At 40.7% G+C, this 17,195-nt stretch overlaps 1 protein-coding gene across 2 annotated transcripts in view; it reads right to left on the reverse strand.

The window, feature by feature from the left end:
- Nucleotides 1–17,195, reverse strand: part of GRIN2D (glutamate ionotropic receptor NMDA type subunit 2D) — a 1,213,579-nt gene that overhangs the window by 990,701 nt on the left and 205,683 nt on the right. The window contains exon 2 of one of the 2 annotated variants that reach the window (XM_075328779.1): nucleotides 15,398–15,477. The exons of the other annotated variant lie outside the window; for it this stretch is intronic. The gene's annotated coding sequence lies outside the window, so the exon portion shown is untranslated. The remainder of the gene's footprint in view (nucleotides 1–15,397; nucleotides 15,478–17,195) is intronic. 2 annotated transcript variants of the gene reach the window in all.

Here is a 17,195-nt window from a genome sequence, read left to right on the forward strand (position 1 = left end):
TGCAAAAACGTGCAAAATCGCTCATCGGTGACATGGGGGTCCATTCTCGATTATCGTTACTGCAGCAGTAACGATGTAGTTCGTCGCTCCTGCAGCAGCACACATCGCTATGTGTGACGCCGCAAGAACGAGGAACCTCTCCTTACCTGCCTCCCGGCCGCTATGAGGAAGGAAGGAGGTGGGCGGGATGTTCCGGCCGCTCATCTCCGCCCCCTCCGCTGCTATTGGGCGACCGCTCAGTGACGGCGCTGTGATGCCGCACGGACCGCCCCCTTAGAAAGGAGGCGGTTCGCCGGTCACAGCGACGTCGCCAGGCAGGTAAGTATGTGTGACGCGTCTGCGCGATGTTGTGCGGCACAGGCAGCGATTTGCCCGTGTCGCACAACAGATGGGGGCGGGTACCCACGCTAGCGATATCGGGACCGATATCGCAGCGTGTAAAGTAGCCTTTAGGATACACTGCGTCCTCATCGATTGGTTGGACAAGATTGCTTCTCCCATTGGATGAATTTCAAGCTGCATGGATAATGTTCATTTAAATGATGTGCATAGAAAGACTCAGTATATCTACATGGAGTCGGCAAGTCACCAACTAGACAATGGCTACTAAGGTAATTACATTATCAATACAGAACTACAATACGATTACTGGAAAAGTCTGGAGAGCAATAGCTAAGCAAACATGACTTAGCACACATAAGAACAATAGTCTGGCTGAATGTTAAGAAACTTTAACCCATGAGAGTCCATGTCGTCACAGGGGGTATATAGCAGGATGGGGGTATATAGCAGGATGGCAGTATATAGCAGGATGGATGGGGGTATATAGCAGGATGGGGGTATATAGCAGGATGGGAGTATATAGCAGGATGGGGGTATATAGCAGGATGGGGGTATATAGCAGGATGGCAGTATATAGCAGGATGGATGGGGTATATAGCAGGATGGGGTATATAGCAGGATGGGGGCTATACCATGATGGCGGTATATAGCAGGATGGGAATATATACCATGATGGCGGTATATAGCAGGATGGGAATATATACCAGGATGGGGGTATTTATCAGGATGGGGGGCTATACCAGGATGGGATACATATATACAAGGATGGGGATCATATACAAGGCAGGAGGATCATTACCAGGATTGGGTACCTTAGAGAATTTGGGGACATTATCCCCATAACAGTGTCAGCAGCAGATCCTCGCCCCATAACAGTGTTTCATGACCACATTTTTTGCTTAAAATTTTATTTTCCCATTTTCTCCTCAAAAACCAGGGTGCGTCTTATGGTCCAGTGCATCTTATAGTCCGAAAAATACGGTATATATATATATATATACAGTGATACAGTGAATATATATATATATATATACTGTATATGGTTGGTGCATATTTTATTTGGTAGGAATAACCTTGGCTCAGATGTTGCAGGTTCCCTTTAAACATGGCCGTTCTGCACCGCTGAGGCCGTGTCTCCATGTGTTAAACAGTTCACAGTTTCTCTCTGTACAAGAACATATTAAATTAAATTCTGACTCCCAGAATGATTTTCAATTCTCGAATTCTTAGCATCCGGTCACTGCTCTGCTCCAGCTGAAATCAAATAACTTACCCTTCAGTTAAGCTTCAAACTTAATCTTTACATTAAACTCCACTACTACAGAAATTTATTAGGTTTTGCCAAAGTTAAACAGTCAGAAATTGCTGGAACCCAGGGTGAGACACAAAGTTAAAGTTAAATTAAAGGCAGTCTATCTTAAAGGGGTTTTGTAAGTGAATTAAAACACCGCGCACAACAAGCAAAACAATTAAACAATACATACTCACTAGATATAAGCGGATCGTTTGGCCTCACCCTGATCCATGGTCCAGGTTAGTGGTCTCTGGTCATGGACAGAAGCTGTGTAAATTTCCTTACCCACCAAATCTAAGCCTCAGTATTTTATTAGCCGGGCTGACTGTAGAAGTCTCCTGTCCATCACATGCCGCACAGATGACTTCACTCTAGGCCATCAACTCAAGCGCCCGCAATCAGTAAGCTCAGGCAATTTGAGCAGCTCCTCTCCTCAGTCTGACCTGGACCGTGGACAGGGGTTGCATTATGCAATCAGCTCATCACTACTACTCAACAATTTTTGGCCCCAATGTTTCACCAGTACATCCTTAAGGCTGAGGCCACACCGGGATTACCGCGAGCACTCACATGACACTCGGCACACAGGGGTGCTGAGTGTCATGCGAGTGTCTTGCAACTGTGGTCCAATCGTGCAATCAGACCACAGTTGTTGAGGGGAGGGCCGGCACTGTGTATGGGAAGGATGGATTTATCTCCCCATCTCCTCCGTTGCCGGCTGATGCGAGAAACGCACTGCACTCGCGTTGCACGGGTGTAACGCAAGAGCAATGCATTGTTTCTCTCACCCCATAGACTTGAATGGGTGCGAGGGGAACCAGATTGCATTGCACCCGCAGCATGCTGCAATGGTTTTCTCGGTCCGATTGGGGCTCAGAAAACAATTGCTCATGGAAGCTGCCCCATAGAGTAATATTGGTTTGAGTGGAATGTGATTTTTTATTGCATTCCACTCACTCCGTATTACTCTTTGTGTGTGCTGACCCTAATCCTTCTCAATGGTAGCTGTGCTGCATGATAGAGGGTCCTGTTATTGGGACACCTTCAATTACTTGTAATGATGGGGAAAAACGTAGAACTAATTGTTTAAAGGGAACATTACACAATATTTCCCATGGTAGAGATGGTTTAAAAATCAATAAAAAAGGCATATTTACTTGCCCTAACCCTCAAGGATCCAATGGAGGCAGTTTTAGGACAAGAACTGGTGACATACCACTCTTTGGTCACTTAATGGATGAGATCTTTGATTGTCTTCGTCTGGAAGGCGACTGGAAATATGAACGACAAAGGACCAGTATGGTCCGAAACGCGGTTCCTTTATCATGTATTTTTAAATCTCACTTTTTTTCCCTTCATGTTCGTCATGGTCTTTTAACATTTTTAGAAATAATTACTTGACTTTTTACCTTTTCCTTGGACTACTGGATTGCCTTTCCTACTTCACTAGCAGCATGGTGTTAAGGATAGAAAGAATCAAAATAACGTAATAGTATTTTATTTAGATAGTATAGACAAAAGAGTAGTCAGGAAAGTCGGGTTCTGGTAACAGGAGAATGCGTATGATCACAAGAAGTAAACAGAGGTGTACTCAGGTCAGAATTCTAGTAGAGCACATAACAGATCCAGGGAGAAAACTGAGATGTGATCAGGTAATGGTCCGAGGTCAAAAGGCAGGAGGTCACGACAGAATCAGGGAGCAGGCATAGAGCAGTCAAATAACAGTCCAGGGTCAGAAAATATAGATCAGAACACTATCAGAAACACAAGCCAATAGCACAACTGCAGAGCCAGAAACTACAACTGGCAAGGTTCTGGGTGAGCATGCTCAGTAAAGAAGCCTGAGCAATCACAAGGAAGGTGGAATACCTGAGTTATCAGCCTCAACATGGAATCCTGTGCTGTCAATCAAGCTGCTAGCTGAGTAGCTCAGGAAAGTGCAGCAGAGCATCTCCTAGTCTGCAAGATGCTCTGCACAGAGGCATCGTGACAAGTATATTACAAAGATTCATAGTTTTATAAAAGTTGATCAAAGAAATAAAAAAAAAAGTTTAATTATTTTTTAATCACTTATTAAATTACATCTTACTCAATGTGCTATAGTTATCTTATATACCTGGAAGGCACAATTATAAGATAATTTCTCCCAAGTAAAATGACTATATGTTGTCTCCTGAGTCCTAACCTGTTTTTATAATTTTCTCTACAGAATAGAAGAGGAAGCAGAGGGCCGTGGACATGGATATTTTGCTTCTTTAGGGGACAATAACAAGAGTGGCCAAGAGCAATATAAACTATAAATACAGACTGCTCCTAGCATTTTAGCTGTTTAGCTTTAATTGTGTTAGACTGAATCCCTTAGTTTCTATATAATTAAAAAAAATGTATTGCCAGAAGATGACATTCTTTACATCAAGTATTTACATTAAACATTTTTTTTCAAAATTCTCTCTAATTTTGCTTTGCAGTTATCATTTTGACAATTGCGCTTCATAGTCAGCTATCACTTCTTGTGGTGGTCACAGCTCTGCCACTACTTTCTCTGCACAAATCATATATCATTTCTTTCACGGGTATGTATGGATGGAACAGGGGCTCCTAGGCTGACCTTAAGACTGGGGCCCCTGTGCTGTCCTTCATCTTGAGGGTAGACTTGATGGTAGCCAGGTTCGAGCCTCCAACGTGGCACTGTCTCCTGTCCAAGCCCTGATTCTACTTCCCTCCCAGTGAGTGAGCCAGAAATCTAGTAACAGAAACCCCACAAATATTCACAGACAAGGGTAAATGAAAACTTGTGCACACTGCACTCAAACACAAAGGAGGGACAGTAACTGAACTGGAGAGTAAAGCAAAAGGGGTAGGAAGTAACTACACATCGAGAGACCTCACACACCATGGAAAACCACAACTTGAAGATCATCATACAACTGGATAACCACAGGAACCACAAAGCAAAAATCTATATCCGGCACTCAGCTCCAGAATTCAGAATCTTATAAAGGTTGAAGATGGTGATCAGCAGCCTGAGCTCCCTGCAGCTGATCACAGGCCAGCAGAAATTAACTTCCGTTGTACTGGAGAGTATTGAAGCCAGAAACAGCGGAAGCTCATGGCAGGCTGTGCAACTAATGGATCCCTGGCAGTTTGTCGAACTCTGCAGGGTGAACAGAGTCCAACACCACTTTGACGCCCAACGAGTGCAACGCTGCACACTAATTCCTTAGAAGTCAATGGGCCATATCCAGACCCCAGCTTTCTGTTGCTCTTGTAAAGTATTTCAGGCAAGAAGACCGCCAACATAATCATGTACAAAGTGTAAAAAATTAAAAATGAAATAAAGATGAGGAAATAGAATGGGCTTCATTATAGAACTCTAAAACAGTAAAACATGGCAAAGATACATTAAAATAAAAGGATATGGATATCTTTAGGAGTATTTCTTTTTTTCATTGAAATGCATGTATTTTGGATAAAAAATTATTTTGGTAGTTGGGTTGGCTAAAAAATGTTGTATTGTTTGTATTTTGTAGGCTTTATGTCTACCTGCACAGTGCAGGCTGCAGAATGAGTTAACTGAGAATCTATCAGTGAGCTCGTTTTTATGTTGAGTTTGTAACTTTCTTCTATGTCTTTTTCTGAACTATTCTTTGTTGGTTTATAACTTTGTAGGTTATAATTCAGGCAATGAGGAGCTTAGAAATTAACAAATAAGACTGTGGAGCTTTTTGAGGCATTAAAGAATGAGGAGTTTTCAAGTGCAAACCGTTTTTGGAAATGCTCTTTTCTTGCTGAGTTTTTGAAGCTTTCTGGATTTTTTTCCTAAAATATTTTTGGGCCTAGTTTCGAAGTGGTTTTACTTAAACGCATTTTCCTTTTTTTCCACCAGGTGTGGGTTTTTTTTCCAAAAACTGAAGCTAATATAAAACAAAACACTCAAAGCACTGAACATGCATAGCAATGTACCTTTACAATAGAAAACAATTGGAAAACTATTTCAAGCATTTTTTCAGCTGACTTTTCAAGAAAATCTGTTCGCATTATCACCGTCAGAATTAGCTCACTGACAGATACTTAAAGGTGCTTTACACGCTGCGAAATCACTAGCGTTTGATAGCGATGTCGCGAGTGATAGCTGCCGCCCCCGTCGTTCGTGCGACATTTGGTAATCGGTAAATTGGTCACATGCACATACCTTATCAGCGACGTCGCTGTGACCGCCGAACAATCCCTCCTTCAAGGGGGAGGTGCGTTCGGCGTCATAGCGGTGTCACTAAGTGGCCGCCCAATAGAAGAGGAGGGGAGGAGATGAGTGGGACATAACATGCCGCCCACCTCCTTCCTTCCTCATTGCCGGTGGACGCAGGTAAGGAGATGTTCCTCGTTCCTGCGGTGTCACACATCGTACCTGCAGCAGCAACGATATTTGGAAAAGGTGCGACGTGTCAATGATCAACGATTTTTTACGTTTTTGTGATCGTTGGTGTCACACGCTGCGATGTCGCTAACGGCGCTTGATGTGCGTCATTACCGACGTGACCCCGACGATATATCATTAGCGATGTCGCAGCGTGTAAAGCAATATTTAGTTTCCTCATTCTGCAATTGATATTATACAAACAAGCAAGCACCAAAATTTGGGATTTTTTTGTTTTTGCTAGAATAGTGCAGACCTTGATACGCTCCCCCAATCTGTTTCAGAATATAAATAATGTAATAACCATTTTCATTGATTATAAGCTAATAGGACAAAGGTCAAAATAGGAAATTATGCAAAAAAAGGCATTTTGTGGTGTGGTGCCTGCTCATCTGATCAAATTGGGAGAAAGCACAACTCTTAGGGGTACTTTGCACGCTGCGACATCGATAGCCGATGATAGCCATGCCGAGCGCGATAGTCCCCGCCCCCGTCGCACATGCGATATCTTGTGATAGCTGCCGTAGCGAACATTATCGCTACAGCAGCTTCACGCGCACATACATGCCCTGCGACGTCGCTCTGGCCGGTGACCCGCCTCCTTACTAAGGGGGCAGGTCGTGCGGCGCCAGCGACGTCACACGGCAGGCGGCCAATAGAAGCGGAGGGGCCGAGATGAGCGGGACATAAACATCCCGCCCACCTCCTTCCTTCCGCATTGGCGGTGGACGCTTTATCATCATGTCTGCCTTCCTAATTACTGTATACTGTATGCTGAACAGGTGCTGTGTATACAAATTAGAAAACACTGACTGTGCTTCCCCCTCCAAAACCAGTGATAATGTGATTGCTGGGTGTAAGAAACAGCAGAGGCTACTGAATTCTAGGAGACACAGACCACTCTGCTACATAGTCAGGAGGATCAGTTTCCCCTTTAACTGGGGCTACCATACCAACCCTATTTACAAGGGAAACCAGTAATAAAAAGAATGTGAAATAAATAAAGCAAACAATAAAAATAAACCATAAATAAAGCAAACAAAAAAAGAGACACTGACAGTCCCAAAAACTGACTATAGCCCTGTATTTGAAAAAAAAAAAAGCTCAATATATAGAAATAAATTTAAAATGTGTCCATGATAAAAATGTGAAAACACATACATATTTTCCATTTTTCTTCAATTTTCCCTTTATATCAGTATAAAAAAGAAATATGACAAAGGCATTCATTTTAAACCCCATGCATTGGGAATAAAAGAGACAAAAATATTTGATTATTTGAACGGTAAAAAAACATTAGAGTTGTTAAAGCACATGTACAAAAAAAACCCTGAATATGTGAGATGTCAAGATTGAGGGATAATGGCATGGTCCTGAACTGGTGTAGTGCTCGTGGCCGGTGTAGGGGCAGAGAGCGGGGTTAGTGGACAAGAGGGGGGACCCGGGCTTACCCTTTAGTGGAAAGTGCGTAACTAATAGGTATCACTTCCAGGGCAGTGACTGGGACTGTGGCAGCTGACCCCCAGGACAGAAAACAGACTCAGGTGTAGACACAGGTGCAGGCAGACAGGCAGGCCGGTGTGAACAAGTATGGTGGTACAGCAGGCGCAGATAGGTATGGAAGACAGGTGCAGGTGACAGACACAGGGATACCGGGACAGGAGCTTGGGAACCTGACAACTAGCTAGCAGAATGACTGACTAACTAAAGGCATTGCGCAGGCACCTCCCCTAATGGGAGGTTGCCTTAAATACATAGTTCCTTTCAGCCATAGGCTGAGAGGCATTTCCTGGAAATGGGGCTCAGGCCCTTTAAGAGGACGGCCCTAAGCACACTCCCAGGAGACTTGGGCTGTGTGCACAGACCCCCAGAGGGGAAGGAGGCAGCAGCACACATGGATGGCCGGGGAAGCGGGGGGAGGGGAGGATGCAACTTGGCCGGGGTTACAACTGGTTGTTAAGCCCTAAAATGTCTGATTTGCAGCATATTTCTTAAAAAAAGAAGTTCGTATTCAACAATAGTTATCAAATCAAGGTCAGTTTTATCAAAAAAAGTTATTTTTATTTCAGTTTTAATATTGTAACTTTATGCAGATTTGTCTGTAAATGTAAATGACCTTTAGTCAGAGCTGCTGATTGCACACAACTGATGCAGGAGGAAGAAATTAACGTTCAGAAGGGGCAGCTGCTTAATATGGAGAGAGAGTAGACAGCTCAATGCGTCTAAGCAAGGAATTGCATTTCATGCGCTCAATCACCACAAGCACTGTAAAACAAGCTAGTGACGGCCAGCTCCCCTAAATCACTACTGTACGGCCTTGGTTCTTACAGTCACAGCTGCATTTAGCTCAGTCATGATATATAGCACAGTAGCCATGAACAAGATGCAGGAAAGTACCACATTTTGCAGTTCCCCTAGATCCTGTAAAACTCTCGGAAAGCTAAAAAAAAAGAATTCCATCCCATGTCCCAGCTACTAAAAAAAAAGCCAAATAAAACGTCCTGTACATAGAACATTTTTACGTAAATTTTTTTTTTCATTTTTGCAATGCTTTTCATGGAGATATATTTGGGAAAAGACTTGAATATAAACAACATTCCTAGAAAACGCTGCATTAAAAAATATAAACAATCAAAAAAGCACCAAAAGTATTAAAAAGGGTATTAAAATTCTGCATTCACTGTTTTCCTATTGAATTTTCATTACATTTATTTAACATGATAAGCTATTTCAATTTCTGAAATTAAGTATAAAAGAAGTGAAGGCACTCACCGATCTTTGCTGTGCAGTGAAAGCTTTTAATCACGGGTGGAAGTTACATGCTGTGGCAGCGGGGAGGGGATGAGATGGAACAACACATCAGAAGATGGCCGTTTCGCATTCTTTCTCTGTGCTTCAATGGGTCGTCAGACGACGGCCGTTTTGCGTTCTTTCTCAGTGGTTCGATGGGTCTAGACCCGTTGAACCACTAAGAAAGAGTGCGAAACGGCCGTCGTCTGACGCTTTGTTCCATCTCAACCCCTCCCCGCTGCCACAGCATGTAACTTCCACCCGTGATTAAAAGCTGTCACTGCACAGCAAAGATCGGTGAGTGCCTTCACTTCTTTTATACTTATTTCTTGGACTGTTCTGGATCTTTGAATGAGCACCACGATGCTGTTGCAGTAACTTTTCTGCCATATCACTCAGATTGCTACAGGAAAAAGGCGCACTCATAACGCAGAGTGTGGAATGTTTGCCTTTGCTAAATATTTTTCATGTTGAGCAGTGCCCTGATTTTCCTTTTCAATATGTCAGTATATCAATTTCTATTTACAGACATAAGAGAATTTTAACAAAGAGTGAGGCCAATGGTTACTGATTTGGTCAAATATGAGAATATCACTGTCATTATCTTACAAATAGTAACAGTTGAATAAAAATAAATATTTTGGTAAATTAAGAGAGGATATTCTGAAATTATATTCAGAAAGGAAATACAAAACAATGGGGATGATAAGAGGGGAACAGGTTAGGGCAATTTGTCATCTCAGCTTGAATTAAAATCTTAGTTACACTGACAAGCAAAAGGGTAACAATGTTTTGAACATTTGACTTTCAGGCTCCATATCTTACCTTCTTTTACAGCTTTGAGTGTGAGACTACCTTAATTTTATAGACAATCATCTTGGCTAATTCATACATAGATTTGTCTTGCAACTACTTAGCATATGATTAGTTCTTCTTAAGTTACTGCATTGTTACTGTTTTTCACCTAATAATCTAAATTTACATATTATTTTGTTAGTATTTTTTAGTTCTGCCTTTGGCTATCAACACTGCCTAAATCCTTATGGACATGCTCTCGATCACATTGAAGCACTTCTTGATTGAAACCTAATCCCAGGTCTCCCCTATACGTTCCCAATGGTGTATACTGGTCGCTCACTTGGGGATGTATACAGCTTTGTCTTCAACTCTACCGACAAGTGTTGGATTGGGTTGAGTTCTGGGGTCTGTGGGGGCCAATCCAGCTCCTCTACTTCATTGTCATTAAACCATTTCTTCACCAATCTTGACGAATGCTTAGGGTCGTTGTCCTGCTGGAACACTAGGTCATCTTCTTCATACTCATAGTACCCGAGTGTATTAAGCTGCTCGTCTTGTAGAATACTCAAATATAGCTCAGCATAGAGACCACCATGAATCCTGGTCAAGTGTCCAATGCCTTTGGCTGTGAAACACCCCCATATCATCAGCCTTCCTCCTCCAAACTTGACAGTGCCTACAATTTCTCAATCCATTAGCCTCTTTTTCCTTTGTTTTTTCTAAACCCATTTGCTCCCATCAGAGTTGTCTATTGACTTTCATCTCATTGCTCCAAGTCACCCATTTCCAATCTTCTACTGTAAACTTATTTTTACTTTGTGGCAAACTCGAGCCAACGCTTCTCATAATGAAATTGAAGTCAAGTCTTCTTCACCTTTGTTTGGGACACCATTTCTGATTTGTGTAACTTTATTCACACAGTGCTTAAATGGGCATCTGTGATCTCACTATTAAGAAACATATCAGCTACAATCCCTGCTGTGTTTGTAGCACCATGACTTATAGACCTTGTGATTAGCCGACTTGTTGACTCCAATATTTTACCTGGACATCCACCTCTTGTATTTGGAATGGATGGACTGATTTGTTCTGTATTCTTCCAACTGTCATGGCCTCACATGATGTAGTTTGGCAATTTTCCTGGTCTAGAGAACACTATCCACGAGCTGGATGATTTTTCTTTTTTTGGGAAATCTGCTTTATGGCTGCTCTTTGATGCAAACCAGTGACTTTTTGCTTGGAAATCAACCTAATAACACACTGAGCTATTAGGGAATGTGAGAACAAGTTGTGTTTTGTAGTATTCAGGAAGAAAAAGATTTTTCTACCAACAGGAGCAATACAGTAACAATGCAGTGACATGACAATAATCTGCATAACTAATCATATGCTAAATATATGTAAGTCACATTTATGTATGCGATAGCTAAGATTATTATCTATAAAATGAAGGTCTTCTTACACTCAAAGCTGTAGTGGATGGTAAGATATAGAGACTGAAAGTCAAAAGCTCAAAACATTGTTACAATTTTGCTCATCAGTATAGTTAAATAGTTTGTAAGGAAATCATCTTAAATTTTTACATTTGCATGATCGTGTTTTACATTTTCGGTGGAGCCATAGTGAAGAAATGTCAAATTTCATCAATGGATTCTACCTTGTGGCGCTATAGTGTGATAGTCCATGTTGCTAATTTTTCTAAACTTAGGCGGGCTTTGCACACTGCGACATCGCAGGTGCGATGTCGGTGGGGTCAAATTGAAAATGACGCACTTCCGGCATCGCATGCGACATCGCAGTGTGTAAAGCCTAGATGATACGATTAACGAGCGCAAAAGCGTCGTTATCGTATCATCGGTGCAGCGTCGGCGTAATCCATGATTACGCTGACGCGACGGTCCGATGTTGTTCCTCGCTCCTGCGGCAGCACACATCGCTGTGTGTGAAGCCGCAGGAGCGAGGAACATCTCCTACCGGCCTCACTGCGGCTTCCGTAGGATATGCGGAAGGAAAGAGATGGGCAGGATGTTTACATCCTGCTCATCTCCGCCCCTCCGCTCCGATTGGCCGCCTGCCGTGTGACGTCACAGTGACGCCGCACGACCCGCCCCCTTAACAAGGAGGCGGGCCGCCGGGCACAGGGACGTCGCACGGCAGGTGAGTGTGTGTGTGAAGCTGGCGTAGCGATAATTTTCGCTACGCCAGCTATCACCACATATCGCTGCTGCGACGGGGGCGGGCACTATCGCACTCGGCATCGCAGCATCGGGCTGCGATGTCGCAGTGTGCAAAGCCCGCCTAAGAGTAAACTCCAGTTGTGATGACGGTTTCATTTTCTATCTAACATCTAGCTCCATTATATAGAGGACTAGCCTGACAGTTGTACATATGGGAAAGAAGAATGCAGAGTTCAAAGAAATATGGAGACCAGAAATTTCACACTGAACTTCAGTAGTTTCAACGTAAGGGTACGAATTTCTTGGTGATGGCACATAACCCCCCAAAACGTTATCGTCTCCATGAGTGATTGAGTTTGGATATATCATACCTGTAAGAGTAAATTCTGCTTTGGACTTTTATAAATATATTTTACAAGCTTCATCCTCATGGCAGCTGCACAACACTCAATGCAAAAGATTTATTCCTATCAAAATCCTCATTGAAAAGCCCAAAACTTTGTGGCAAAATACATGGTTTTGACTATGCAAAAATGCTATCAGAGTACACGCTTCTAAGTTAGGTTCACGCAGAAGATTATAAGGACATTTTTAAGCAGATCCACCCCAAAAAACTCTTAAAGAACTGTTCCAAATTTACTTTCCTAATTGAGGTCTATCAAAAATCCAACAAGCTTGAAAGTATGGTTTGAAAAGCTCAGTGTAAAAAAGAGAAGTGAAATGTCTTTTTGAGGAGGATTCTTCTTGGAATCCACTGCAAACTTGACAGTGCCATGTCAAAATACTGTAAAATCAAAGTGGATTCCTCTTGAAAAACTGGTTGGATTTTTATGACCAAAATTTTCACCATGAACCTCACCATTGTCTTTGAAAAACACTTGTTTAAAATAGTCACACTAAAAAGCTAAGTATAATGTGATGTTCAGCTCTGCACGCACTTGGAGGCACAGTGGCATAAGATTCTGTTCACACTACAGGGTCTGTTAAGCAATCTGGGGCTTCAGAATTGTTCAGCCAGAGTCGGGCGTCAGCTGATTCAGGTTTACTGGTATTAAGCCCTGCAGGAGTTAATTCCTTCAGATTGGAGAACAGGAACTAGGAGCTCACGTTGATAATTGCCACCTGCAGCTGCCTCCTACCTATTTACAGCATGGTTTTCACCCAGTATGTGTCGATAATAGCTTCAGCATAGCTCCAGCGATCCCGGTCCGTTGTGGTGAACCTTTTTATGGTGATCTATGTAGTGATTTTTGAGGGCTGTGTTTCCCTATTGTGCGGTTACTTCCTTCCTTTTTCTTTATTCTCCTGTACACGTATTGTCTCTCCTTTGTGTTTGAGTGCAGTGTGTATGAGTTTTCGTTCTTTCCTGTTCTTGTTGTTTTCTGGCCCGCCCCAAGAGGGAGAGATAGGGGGAGTAAGATCAAGGCTCGGAAAGGAGTCAGGATCACACTGGGGGCTCGGACCTGGCTACTATCAAACCTACCTCTGAGATGAAGAATAGCGCAGCATTTCAAGTCTGAGCAGCCTAGGGGCCCCTGTCCCATCATTACATACCCCTGACACTAAGTTTTTAAAATGGTAGTATTTAGATTACAATTTTGTTCAGATTTTTGCAGCAATTTTTCAGCAACCACAGTAAAAAATAAATAAATAGATAATATGCAACAGAAACAATGTTTCTAAAAGCATTCTCAGACTAAGTTCACATGTCTAGTAATCATAAGTTATAATGGATCCAGCAGAAGTCAGTTGGCAAAAAAGTTGTGAAAACACAATTTATTTGTCTGTTTTGAAAAAATTAATTTTTACAGGGTCCGTTTTTTACACGGGAGTATATGGATAATGGATCCATTAACTGATTGCTACTTAGCCAATCATTTTTCCTTCATTTGGAAAGGGTCCGTTTTTTGCTTACTAGATCAGTTTCAAATGGGAGAAAAATAGCAATCTGTTGTCCATAGAGTCCAATGTTTAAAAAAACGGATTCTGCAAAAAATAATTTTTTTCAAAATAATAGACAAGAAAGTTGTGTTTGCACAACTTTCTTGCCAATGGATTGCTGCTGCATCCTTTCTAACTGATGTTTACTTGTCATGTGAATGTACAGTAGCTTTACAAAATCACATTTTGGGAGCCCAATAAGTCCTGTATAAGTACATAGCTGTCTAGCCTTGACATACCTCCTATTTAGATATGAGCGAACCTTTGAAAGTTTGTATCGGTGGGCACAGTTGAACCATAAAAAAGTTCGGTTTGTGACCAGGACTTGATCCAAACTTGAAGCCAGTAAGTGGGCATGTCATGGCTCCATCCACATGCTGAACACTTCCGGGGAACGGTTGGAGGGGTTTTCAAATTTTTTATTTTTTTTTTGTTTGTGTGTGCACACTACATCTGATCACACTGATTTAACCCCAAGTGTGAGCCATTCAAACACTGCAAACACTTGCACAGGGCTGAGCATCAATCATACCCAAGCACAGCGCTACTCATTTGAGTGGTTTGCACTCGTAACTCATTCAAACTTCGAACCCGAACTTTGTTTTTTTGGAAGTCAGTTTCCGAAACCTCAGGTTTGCTCTTCTCCACCCCTGATTCGCCAAAATAAAGAACTGCTGAAATGAATATCTGACATATTATGCTACATCTCTTCTGATCTCCAGAGGTTTCAGAAGTTAGAACCATGAATGGGTTTGCTTCAATCTAAAAAGTTGTCTTAATGAAACATCCCCCTTAAAACACACACAAAAATATACATGCATGTCACGTCATAATGAAATTTTACTATTCTATTTGGAAAATTCCCCAAATAATGCATTTACTGAGAATAATCCATAGAAATATGATCCATCAAACAACTTGAAAATTACTAGTGCAAGATGCCATCTTCAAAATATTATTTTAAGCCTTTGTGATATAATTATATTTTATTTCCCTCCTGTCACAGTCATTCAGTTTAATTAGATGTTAATTAAATTTCATTAATGGCATTAAATATCCATATAACGGCACATGGTAACAATATCAGATAATTATTGTTTTCACGAAAGACCAGAAATGTTGCCCTTTCTAAACTGATGAGATTGTGTGACTTGAATATCATCGTGTTAGGTGAGCGTGTACATGATGAGACAAGAGGGAGGGGTAGTCTATAATATCCTAAGATTAAGTTTTACTATAAAACTAATAATGAGGGATTCATAATAACAGAACAATAATTAAATTACCATTTGAAACTAAATCTTAAGATGTAAGGTAATAACGGTGGCTAATTTATAAGAGTCTTTACGTGCTCTCCTCAAATGTGCATCCTGAGGTCAAATCTCCATAATGATATGCAAGAAGCTCTAAGCAAACATTTTATTTTGTAGAGTTCTTATCCATTTTAAGCATAGATGTTTCCCTAGAGCATTATCTTGCTGATTTCTTCAACAGCAAAGCCAAAGATAAAATAGAACAAAATCAGACGGAAAAAAAAACAACAAAGACGTTGCAATGCATAATACCTGCTCGGATATGGTTTCACATGAGTTATAAAATGATATCGTGAATATTTGAAGTTGTAAAATTTTCCCTACTTACCCCTTTCCTTTCCCTTCCTCTCCAAATAGCTTTGTGTGATTTATTTGTGGAAAGTTATGTCTGTGTTTAAATGTTCTGTACTGCAAAGAAACAATAAAATATCCAGATAAGAAAACAGAATGGAAACTGGTAAATTAGTTATTGTCTAGATGTTTGCCAAACAGAATCTGTTAAAAACAACCCCTACCATGGAAAACTCAATTTTTCTAAGAGACTCAACCATCCTTCATTGTCAAGCCAGCCTTAAAAAAATGGTGACCATTTTTTGTAAATAGAACACTATGTATAAAGTCATTAACTTATGATAAAAGCAAAATACTATAGAAGGTAATAATTAGGAAAAAGTGAATACGTTTTAAGAGTAACTCAATTTTACAAATATTTCAAAATGTCATAGCTCCCAGCCGATTGCTGAAACCCAGGAGGAGAAGATTATCTGGACTCTGAAGATAATTTATGCATTGTTGGCACAAGAGGATAAGTTTCTCCTTCTGCCTCTGGGTTTCAGTGATTGATGGAAGTTTCAGTATCCAGACCCTCGTTGATCAACATTACTGGATAAAGAATATACATTGCAAAAAATATTTAAAAGTTAAGGTACCTTTTAAAGAAGCACTTATATCAAACTTTTATCCTCTTAATATATTACATAATATAATATTATAGTACTTATAATTTCTCATTTTGATCTACTACCCAATTAATTCTTCAATTTTCCATTAGTTCTATGACATCACTAACTCAGTCCTTCTCTACTGTATGTAGAAACAGGAAGTCTCTTTTCCATGTATGAGTCATTCTCCTCTTTAAGCAAAACAGAATTTGCCTATAAGGCAACTAGAGGTACCCTAACTAAAGATTTAAACTCCTCTTTAACTCCTGACTCAGCTGCTCCCCTCCTCTGCCCTGCCAGTGATTTTACAGTGATGACTTATTCAGGGAAAAAAGACTTCCTGTTTATACATAAAGCTTAGAGGTATTTAGCTAGTCTGTCTTTAGTCAATTGATGTCATAGACCTATTGTAAAAGAGAAGAATTAACTGGGTAGAAGGGCCATCTTTTCTAATAAATAGTGATTTATATTTTTAAAGAAATGTTTTGATATTATGAAGTTGTCATATCTAGTATTTTTAATTATCTTACGATGAGATAAAAATGGTAGAAGGGTAAAATGGGCAATTATAAGTACACAGTGCTATATAATATGATGACTGCAATATATTAAGAATATACAAACTTTGGATGGGAGTGCTTCTTTAAGAAAACAATCTCAATATTGAATATATCATTACTTCAGAAAACAACTTACTTGAACAAAAAAGGCAATGTGACATCTAAGAATCATAACATTCAGCCCTTAAATGTATCAAAAGGCAAAAAATATAGTGAGGCCAAGTCAAGGGGTAGACACACATACCTTAAATTCAGCCCCTTAAGCTATGAAAAGGACTAACCAAATATTTGGATGGGTCATAGGACAAGCATGATTTTTTATACTGCTTTTTGGGGGCCAATATTTTCTTATATAGTCTATTTAGGTAATAGTAGAAAAGAAAAACACTCTGAAGAGGGAAGCCACGCTGTATAATTATGCCTTACCCTAAAAGGGCACACATTAGGCACATGGGAGATTTAATGAAAAAAATATTACATATTTTCATATTTTTAATAATATTTTCAGCTTCAATTTGCATCAAAGTGTTTTGTGCAACTTTGTGACTTGACCAAAGATTACTCTAATAAAGATGACCCCTGGGTCATTCTCAATATTGTCAATCTCATCGGCTTTGTAAGAGAA

This window comes from Anomaloglossus baeobatrachus, chromosome 11 (assembly GCF_048569485.1).
Source record: "Anomaloglossus baeobatrachus isolate aAnoBae1 chromosome 11, aAnoBae1.hap1, whole genome shotgun sequence".
NCBI lineage: Eukaryota > Metazoa > Chordata > Amphibia > Anura > Aromobatidae > Anomaloglossus > Anomaloglossus baeobatrachus.